The sequence below is a fragment of the Schistocerca americana genome, chromosome 4 (genome assembly GCF_021461395.2).
Source record: "Schistocerca americana isolate TAMUIC-IGC-003095 chromosome 4, iqSchAmer2.1, whole genome shotgun sequence".
NCBI classification, from domain to species: Eukaryota; Metazoa; Arthropoda; class Insecta; order Orthoptera; family Acrididae; genus Schistocerca; species Schistocerca americana.
Genome location: NC_060122.1, coordinates 776,055,589 through 776,066,180, shown reverse-complemented (window position 1 = coordinate 776,066,180; position 10,592 = coordinate 776,055,589). Strand labels below are relative to the sequence as shown.

Below are 10,592 nucleotides of genomic sequence, written 5' to 3'. Positions count from 1 at the left end.
ATATATCTTCCCGCTCGGTGCATGAGGATCTCGTCGTGCATATTTTGTTTTTCGCTGTCTTTGACTGTTTGAAATACTGCCATGTTGCCGCCTTTGTTCACATACTTACAGGACATATTTGATGTTTTTCACTGAATTGCTGTATTCTATGTTTATGTGTGCTTGGAACATTTTGGAAAGTAGTGTGTTATGTAGTTATACCCATTGTTTATCTATTTCCAGTTCGTCTTTGGTTCGTATTCGTATTTTTGCTGTGAAGCACCGTTTTTGGATGATTGTCTTCTGTGTTTGGGATAGCCATCAACTCCGATTTGTGGGTCTTCCAAGTACGGTTTTCTCTAATTTTTTGCACATTTTCCATCACTCATACATGGCGAATTGGAGTTTAATGGTCTATATGGTCCGTGAATCTTTTTTTTCACTACTATGTCGTACAGTGAGGGATCTTCTTGTGAATTTGGAAATCAGCTTGGATGATTTGTCGATATCTGTGGGATGAATTCTGTCATGTAGCCAAATTAATTTGTATGACTTAGGCAGTCCTCATTTTTGCCATTCGATTTTGTACGTCCAGCACCTAACGGTTCCAAAGATATAGTACTCTGTGATGACTTCAATAAATATTATTTGTCTTTTTCGGAAAACTTCGGGTATTATGTCATGTCGGTGCATGAGGGCTTGTCCGTATCTTACAAGGGGAAGGCCTCAGACACTGCCAACCGATTCGGCTCAAATTTGGTAAGTCGCTTGTGTACAACCTAAAACGAAGGAATCTAAGATATTTTGGGTCAACACCCCCGCCTTTTGTGAAAATCACCCCTAAAGGTTATGGAGAGCAATCGACTCAAAATTGGCTGAATCGATAGATAATTGTAAACAGAGCATTTCTCATCATAAGGTTTGGCGTCCAAAAACGCATACCTTTCCAGAAATCGAGGTAAGAAGCTTTTACAACTGCCGCTTCTGTACCCACATGGTAAACGCTTTTCGCCGACAGCACCGGTATGCCGGCACGGTCGCTCAGCGTGTTCGGTCTGAGGGCCGATTGTCCTCTGTAATAAAAAAAAACTGAGTAAAGGAATCAACGATCAACTTGAGCGGACGCCGTGTGACGTCCGCACACACCAAACGCAACGAACTATACTGAAAAAAAACAAAAAAAAAGATAGCACAACGGCCAAGGTAACTGGCTGGGAATCGAACGACCCGGGTTCAAATCTCGAAGAAACCTAGCGGATGTTCTTCTTTTCGTTTGTATTTTCCATATTTCACTTGATAGGGATAGGAGGGTTAATAAGGTAAGTAAATCAATAAGGAATGATAATAGGTAGGCAAATAGATTTCTCAAACCTCTTTGGATAGTTCACAACTACAATGTTACTCCAGGTCACTTTACAATGGCTCTTCCAGTCACTGTTACGTGTCCTCATTTTTCTTCGAACAACTAGATGGATGGTACTTGTCATGTAGCCGCGCGGGACTAGCCAAGTGGTCTTAGGCGCTGCAGTCATGGACTGTGCGGCTGATCCCGGTGGAGGTTAGAGTCCTCCCTCGTGCATGGGTGTGTGTGTTTGTCCTTAGGACAATTTAGGTTAAGTAGTGTGTAAGCTTAGGGACTGATGATCTTAGCAGTTAAGTCCCGTAAGATTTCACACACATTTGAACATTTGAACTTGTCATATAAACATTCGAAACAAATATACTCACGACACCAAGAACATCTAACGAATGCAATCTTTCGACAGCTACACTGTTCCATCCGAAGAGTCGGCGGAAAACAAACTTGGTTTACATTTAAAAATAAGTCTTTTTCGGGAATTAATTCTGATGCGTACCACGAATACGATATAATTGCCTGAAAAATCGGTGCTGAAAGTTGGTTATGAATTATGCTGTGAATAGTTATTGCATCCGTGCGGTTGTGCAATTCCTGCTGGGTTTCCAGAAGCACAATGCAGTTCTGAAGCCTGCAAATAAAGCTTTTAACCTGGCGATAGAAATAAACATCACACGGCTGGCACACAGGTATGCAGTTTGGCGGTATTACTTGTACTGTGCACGTCGGCTGACCCTCGCCATCTATAAACATTGTGTCATATATTGTAGTATTAATTTGTCCACTCCAGGAATCCTATATTAGACAAAACTTGTTATTAGAAACGTATGGTTTTAAAACATTCTCAAGAAATGTTCTGTAAATCGTATTCTTCAGTTTCCCGGATTTGGAGCAGGTAATGTAAACATGTTTCAACGAGTCGGTTAAACGATTGCCCTCTTCTATAACCCGAGGACCAAACGTAACATTCGTTTCTTGTAAACACAGGAAAACCTTAGGCAACACTTTTCCAGAGGCTCTATTGGCATATTGCAGCGTGTACAAATGTGTTAGTTTGTTTTTACTACCAACCGCGACAAGGGTTCGTTTTTCTCCCTTACGCGATAACGTGCGTCGAATGTTCACCCGATACTCGCATCCTGTTGGATCGCTGTTGATCACGTGATCACGATTAATACCGGTAATAAGTGACGCCGTTTGCTTGCTGAAAAGAGCCGCCACTTTCTGTATACCTTCTATATTTTGTACCTCCTTATGAGAGACTTATTTAGTGACGTGCCGTTGACGAATTTTATACTCCGATTTGAAATTTCTTGCCCAAGATAAAGATGCAGCAAACGTAAAATCCTTGTTGACCGTATATTGAAGCGCTCCACCTGCAGCCCACTCCTGAAGTATTCTCGTTGTTACATTCCTGTCACGACAATGAGATTCGACAAATCGGTAGTATGTCCACTTATTTATCCCGTGGTATTTGTCGTATCTTGTCCCTCCTTTAACGAATCACTTTCCCACAATTTCAAGTCCTTCTTCCTTTTCAAGGCTGTTGCTCCATTCTTTTGCAGTGTTTGTAAGTTCCAATTTGGATGATTCCTGGCTAGCGCTACCGCCTTTACTTTTACTTCAAGGGGTATAGCGCCGTAGTTCAATCATTTAGTAACCGGTTCGTAACACTCATCGGGAACAGATGAAGCACATATTCCGAGTGGCGTGGAGATCTCCAAAGTGTTATGACCATTTTGCGATTCACTAGTCGTGATATCTTCCACTGAATCATCTTCTGCTTCGTCTTCATGGTATAGTACTTCAGTATCAACAAAAGTCATTTCGTTCGTCAGCTCCGAAAAAACACTCGACGATAGCCGCTCCTATCAATGTGGATCGCCGAGAAACAGAACTGCCTGCTTCCGGTAGTGCATTGCAACACTTTTACAAACCAAAACACAGTGTCGGTAACTTCCCGCTTGCCATCGTCTGTGACAGGCTCCCAACTATATATTCCAGCGCTAGTCGAAGGGTGTACATCCTCCATTATTCAGATTATGCACCTGAAAGTTATGACACAACAAACAATAACTAGTTAGTACGGAATAAACACACTAGCTAATTACTACAAACTACGTACGCAGCTCGTGGCTGTGCGGTAGCGTTCTCGCTTCCCGCGCCCGGGTTCCAGGGTTCGATTCCCGGCGGGGTCAGGGATTTTCTCTGCCTCGTGATGACTGGGTTTTGTGTGATGTCCTTAGGTTAGTTAGGTTTAAGTAGTTCTAAGTTATAGGGGACTGATGACCATAGATGTTAAGTCCCATAGTGCTCAGAGTCATTTGCACCATTTTTTTGGAGCCACTCTTCCAGGTTCACAACTATGATATGACGGAGAGGCAAGCGGGACAACATAACTCTCCCCGCGTGCATTCTGTCCCGTGCCTCGCTGTAAACAAGCGTCGCGCGGTTGGCTGTCTGTGATCCCTCGTGAGGAATTCGCAGCACTCTTACTCGGAGATGTTATCATGTGACATTCCTTATTGATTTAAGTACCTTATTAAACCTCATATCCCTATCAATTGAGATATGGAAAAATACAAACGAAAAGAATAACATCCGCTAGGTTTCTTCGAGATTCGAACCCGGGTTTTCCGATCCCAGACAGTTAACTTGGCCGTTGCGCTATCGACGCTGTCGGCGAAAAGAGTCTATCATGTAGGTACAGAAGCAGCAGTTGTAAAAGTTTCTTTCCTCGATTTCTGGAAAAGTTTGCGTTTACGGACCCCATACCTGATGATGAAAAATGCTCTATTTACAATTATCTATCGGTCCCTCCAATTTTGAGTCGATTGCTCGTCATAACCATAAGGAGTGATTTTCTCAAAATTGCGGGGGTGTTGACCCAAAGTATCTTAGAGTCGTTCGTTTTAGGTTGTACACAAGTGACCTGCCAAATTTGAGCCGAATCGGTTGGCCGTGTCTGAGGCCTTCCCCTTGTTAGCAGTTCTTTGATTTCTGACCACGACGAGTCGCATGTGAATGTTATAAAGAGGTCAGGTCGTCCGTATTTTCTTACGTAGAGCATTGGTTTCTTGAGTGTATTCGTGCAGGTATCTTCGGACTTCCTATGTATGGTGAGGGTAAGATTACCATTTTTTCAATATCGTCAGTGTCACCGTTAGTTACGATTGCGTCTCAAAGGTGGGTTTATTTTTCCTTGTGTAGTTTCTTCTGGTTCAGTCTGGTGAAAGATATCCATTCCGCCTCTGTTTTCCCACACGTATCTACAACGAATAGTTGGAATAGACGTCGAGTGTTGAGAATTTGATTGTATGTTTTATTGTCTCTGATCATTAAGCGGTAAACATTTAACTCCATGGAAGTAATTTGTTTTCTTCTACGCCTGTTTCAGGTTGGATTTTTTTTCAAATTAAAATTATATCCGCCCTCTCCATGCAGAAATATAAATGGAGGTTGGAGGGCGTCATATGAACCATGTGTCTCTTCAATGCGTTGTAGTCCTTCTCTTCTTCGTTGTATAATTATGTCATGGCTTTTGTTTTCAGTGTCCACAATTACGATAGGTACTTGGTCTATCTGAGGCGCATTAAATCGACTTTCGTGATCTCCATGTGGTCTTTTGTCGGCTCGAATTATAACTTTGAAGTCATCAAAAATAATGAGGTATAGTGATGTTTGAATATGTGAATCTATTGTTTGTATTTGTGTAAGATCCTCTGTTCATCTCAAACTACTTCTCGTCTCAGTCCACCGATATTTCTTCATTGTTGATCAGTTTATGTTCCTTCATTTTCGATGAAATGTCCTTCCAAACATTTATTGTTTTCGTTGGGTGGTGGTAGTAATGACCCCATGTTGTGATAGTTTTGTCCTTGGATTGGAGAAAAAATAATTGACTTCATCTATGTTGGTGTTGATCGAAGTGACACCGAAAGAAGTCATTTGCAGCCGGGAGTTGTGCGCTTTTATATTTTGAAGAAATTCTTTTGATTCTGTCGTTTCTGTGGTCACGTACCGTAAAAATTCCTGCGGAGATGTTTCCAGTAGTGGTGTAACACCGAAAATGTAGATAAAATACCTTCTGCAAGATCCAAAGTTTTCACCATTTAATATTCGTTGATAACTTGCATTGTACTTTTGATTCTGAAGCTGTAGCTGTACTACAGACGCTATATTTAATACATAGTCTAAGTACTAGTGTATTTAATTTTGACTGTGTATAATTTATTGTAATTATAATGAAAATATTGTAAGTTTTTGGGTAATAGTCACGGGAAGTTTATTGAATGTATCTGTTACTGCAAAAGTAAGATGACTGGTAAATCCTAGAATTAACTCTTGAAACCTAAGACTTACCATCACGGTGTGGTAAAAGTCCGAAATTTCTTTTTATATGCATAGATTTCGATCTTTTACCAAGAGACATTGGTAAATGTTAGGATGTACCCATGCCAACTGGTAAAACCGTATTCATTAAAAAATCAACTTCGCATTTTATTGTAATAGTTTGTATTTACTGTAAATATATTTATTTTAAACATTCTTGCACTCCAATGTGATTATAGTGAGTAATATTCCACATTAGGGAAAAATATTGTAAAAATGTTACCTTGTGAACTTTAATTTTTGTTACAACAAGGCTGGCTACAGTGGCATGTAGAGTTACATAATATGGAAGACGATTTACACATGCATTTTTTAGCTCCTCCAACAAAAGATTGTTTGGTAACCACTTCCCATAAAGTAATTTCTTCTCTTGCTACTTCTTTGGAAAGCACACTAAGCACCCCGTCTTCAGGGTACGAGTGGCCTACCGGGACCATCCGACCGCCGTGTCATCCTCAGTGGAGGATGCGGATAGGAGGGGCATGGGGTCAGCACACCGCTCTCCCGGTCGTTATGGTGGTATTCTTGACATAAGCCGCTACTATTCGGTCGAGTAGCTCCTCAATTGGCATCACGAGGCTGATTGCACCCCGAAAAATGGCAACAGAGCATGGCGGCCTGGAAGGTCACCCATCCAAGTGTTGGCCACGCCCAACAGCGCTTAACTTCGGTGATCTCACGGGAACCGGTGTATCCACTGCGGCAAGGCCGTTGCCCCTACTTCTTTGATGTTGATAAAATTTTCCTTTCACCATGTAAATTGGTTCCTAGTGTACAACGACTTCAGTTTACCAGCTTTGGTACTAAGTGGATAAAATTAGCCATCCTGAATATTTATCGCTAGTAATATTATAGATTTTGTATCGATTTTTGCCCTGTCTACATCCGATACTCTAATTCTCACATTCTCTCCGACTGAAGGTTTTCGGATTTTGTTACATGAGGCTGTGTTCATTTTCTTTGCCTACAATTGAAGATCTTCTTTGGCAGATGCTTGGACCCGTTTCACTTTCTTAACACTGTTGGAAGTTATCAGAGTCTCGTCACAACCATCAGTTGGTGCCGGTGTCTCGTTGTTAACTGTCGTCAAATCCTGTGTCTCTGGTGCTTCCTCACCTGCTGCAGCCGCACTTTCTACCTCTGTTCCTTCTGTTCCAGTACTTGATTCACTGGCATCAATTTCTTGGCTGTCATTTTCAATTTCCTGTGAGTCAGTGGAAGTGGTGTTTAACATTGTTTCCAAGTCTTCTTCAGTGTTTATATTTTTTATTACATCACGTGGAACAACTGTGGTAGCAATGCCCATTTTCATTGGAACCCCAAACATGGCTTTATATGGTGAACATCTGATCCCATTCATGATAAGCCCTACTTTTCATTGCCTGCACAAACCTCAGCCCTTCAGACCATTTTCCAGTTTCATTTGTTTCCATCCAAGTTAATAACATATTTTCGACATCTCAATTTGCTCTTTCGTCTGATCCCTGAGACTGACTGTGCCTCTGCTTCCCGTGGACTATTTTTATATCACTCCACAACCTACATAAACTTTGAATGACTTGGTTACAAAACTCACTATCAATATCGGAATGAAGGATGCTTGGGGCACCAAAGGTTGTAAAAATGTCCAAATCATGATATGCTACTTCATCAGCCCTTTTCGAAGTCAGTGTGCGGGGATAACAGATTCTGTCAGATGATCTTAGCATACAAATATGAACTTCGACTTATTGTGTGAGCTAGCCTGCATGCCGATTAAGTTAATTTGGCGTCGTGAATTTATTTCACTGTCTATGATAGGTTTTTTTATTGCTTTTTTCTGGCATGGTTTACATAATCTCAAATAAGTAACGATTGATTCAAAAGTCACATTCTTGTACTTACAGTTCAGTTCCACACTCATCCGAGTTCGGCCGCCATAGCCTATAGCATTGTGGCTCTCATGTAGTATATTAAACAGTTCATCGAAACGAACGTAATAACGAATTTATTTTTTTCCAGCAGACACCGGTGCTATGATTTTCTCTTCATCTCCGATGCTGAGAACATCATATCGCTTCAAACGTCTGTAGTGAAGAGATTTTCTATTGGAAACGATTTGTGCATGTTTCACTTATCTTAGAAAACAGATTAAGGATGGCAAACCTACGTTTCTAGCATTTGTAGACTTGTAGAAATCTTTTCACAAAGTTGACTAGAACACTCTCTTTCAAATTCTGAAGATGGTACGGGTAAAATACAGGGAGCGAAAGGCTATTTACAATTTGTACAGAAACCAGATGGCAGTTATGAGAGTCGAGGGGCATGAAAGGGAAGCAGTGGCTGGGAAGGTAGTGAGACAGAGCTGCAGCCTGTCCCAGATGCTACTCAATCTGTATATTGAGCAAACAGTAAAGGAAACAAAAGAAAAAATCGGAGTATGAATTAAAATCCACGGAGAAGAAATAAAAACTGTGAGGTTTTCCGATGACATTGCAATTCTGTCAGAGACAGAAAAGGACTTGGAAAAGCAGTTGAACGGAATGGACAGAGTCTTGAAAGGAGGTTATAAGATGAACATGAACAAAAGCAAAACGAGGATAATGGAATGTAGTCGAATTAAGTCGGGCGATGCTGAGGGAATTAGATTAGGAAATGAGACACTTAAAGTAGTAAAGGAGTTTTGCTATTTGGGGAACAAAATAACTGATGATGGTCGAAGTAGAGAAGATATAAAATGTAGACTGACAATGGCAAGGAAAGCTTTTCTGAAGAAGAGAAATTTGTTAACATCGAGTATAGATTTAAGTGTCAGGAAGTCGTTTCTGAAAGTACTTGCATGGAATGTAGCCATGTATGGAAGTGAAACATGGACAATAACTAGGTTGGACAAGAAGAGAATAGAAGCTTTCGAAATGTGGTGCTACAGAAGAATGCTGAAGATTAGATGGGTAGATCACATAACTAATGAGGAGGTATTAAATAGAAGTGGAGAGAAGAGAAATTTGTGGCTCAACTTGACTAGAAGAAGGGATCGGTTGGTAGGGCATATTCTGAGGCATCAAGGGATCACCAATTTAGTATTGGAGGGCAGTGTGGAGGGTAAAAATTGTAGAGGGAGACCAAGAGATGAACACATTAAACAGATTCAGAAGGATGTAGGTACTGGGACATGAAGAAGCTTGGAAAGGATAGAGTAGCATGGAGAGCTGCATCAAACCAGTCTCTGGACTGAAGACCACAACAACAACAATCGGTCAGCAGTTACATAAAAATTTTTGTCCTTCTTCTTAGTCACTAATTCACTTAAGATTTTGTAAAATCTGTTACGCATAACATCACTCATTCTGATGCAAAGCTACAGAAGAAACTCCAATAAAACGAGTCGCAAAGGTGACGACCGTACGCACTATGCTCGATACTGACTGAAACTACGCAAGTGGTGAGCAGTCTGAGAACTCATAATTGCCAACAAAGAAACTTATCTGAACGCAAAATTGGCAACAACGAAAGTTGTGTGAACCTGCACGAAGGAGGCGGGAGTCTTCCGTCCAGCTTTTACCAGTTTTCATTGCTAAAGTCTAAGATTTACCAATGTCTCTTGGTAAAAGTTCGAAATCTATTCATATAATGAGAAATCTCGGACTTTTGCCACACTGCGATGGTAAATCTTAGGTTTCACCGGTTACTTCTGGGATTTACCAATTATCTTACTAGCACAGTAACATATCGATAACAACGACGAAATGGTAGTAGCTGTGCCGTTGTTTATCTTTGCGTGTGGAGAGTCTCTGTCGTGTTGCGAGCAGAGATGAAGCAGAGCAGCCTGAGCGATGGAGTTTTGTTGGGCGCTCCCGCCGACGCGGTTTGCTTCTACGCTCGCACCCACCAGTTTAGACGCGCCTGATAAGTTAGCCTGCGGGTGTTGAAGCACGGTAGGAGTGGACAGGCGCAGGAAGCTGTAATTCCAAACTATTGCCTGTCCCATAGTTATCCGTGGCTCTGTGGACGACTCTGGAGGTTACTCGTCATTAACAGAGAAAGTATTCATTGCACAAAGGCGTGTAATCAGAATAATCGCTGGAGTCCACCCAAGATCATCTTGCAGACATTTATTTAAGGAGCTCGGGATATCCACAGTATCTTCGTAGTACATATATTCACTCATGAAATTTGTTGTTAATAACCCATCCCAATCCAAAAATAACAGCGATGTGCATAGCTACAAAACTAGAAAAGAGGAAATCTTCACTGTTCTGGATTAAATCTCACAATGGCACAGAAACGGGTGAATTATGCTGCCACAAAAATCTTTGGTCATTTGCCAAATAGCATTAAAAATTTGACAGTTAGCCAACCAACATTTGAAAGCAAATTAAAAGAATTTCTGAATGACTACTCCTACTCAGTAGATGAAATTTTAGTTATGAAGTAGTGACTGTAAAAAAATATTATTAATTAATTATTTTGTATAAAGGAAACTTATGGTGACACGTTGTACATCATTACGAAATGCCGTATTCATGATCTGTGGAACAAGTATTAATATATGCATATAGAAGCTACATAAAGTAAAGTAAATTTAATCGGCAAAACTAATAACTAAAGATTTAGCACAAATTAATAGTGCGAAAATTCATTTATTCTGTATTTAGCTTAGCAAGCGACTTCTGCTGGCTTGTTATGTATTTTATTGTTGTTAATTTAAAAGCAAAATCAGTGGCTCATTTTCTTAAAGTAGATGCAATTCAGTCTTTCAGTAATCAAAAGTAAATTGTTTACCTTCTTCTTAATTTTGAATTACTTTATACAGAGGTTACTGAAAGTAATTTTTTTGCGTAACAGAGTTTAAGTTAAGCTGGTCATTCATTTAGCCAGTAACTCC

The 10,592-nt window shown here is 40.5% G+C and overlaps 1 pseudogene; it reads right to left on the bottom strand.

Annotated features, from left to right (window-relative positions):
• Positions 1-6,326: 6,326 nt before the first annotated feature.
• Positions 6,327-6,444, bottom strand: LOC124614542 (annotated as a pseudogene).
• Positions 6,445-10,592: the final 4,148 nt, after the last annotated feature.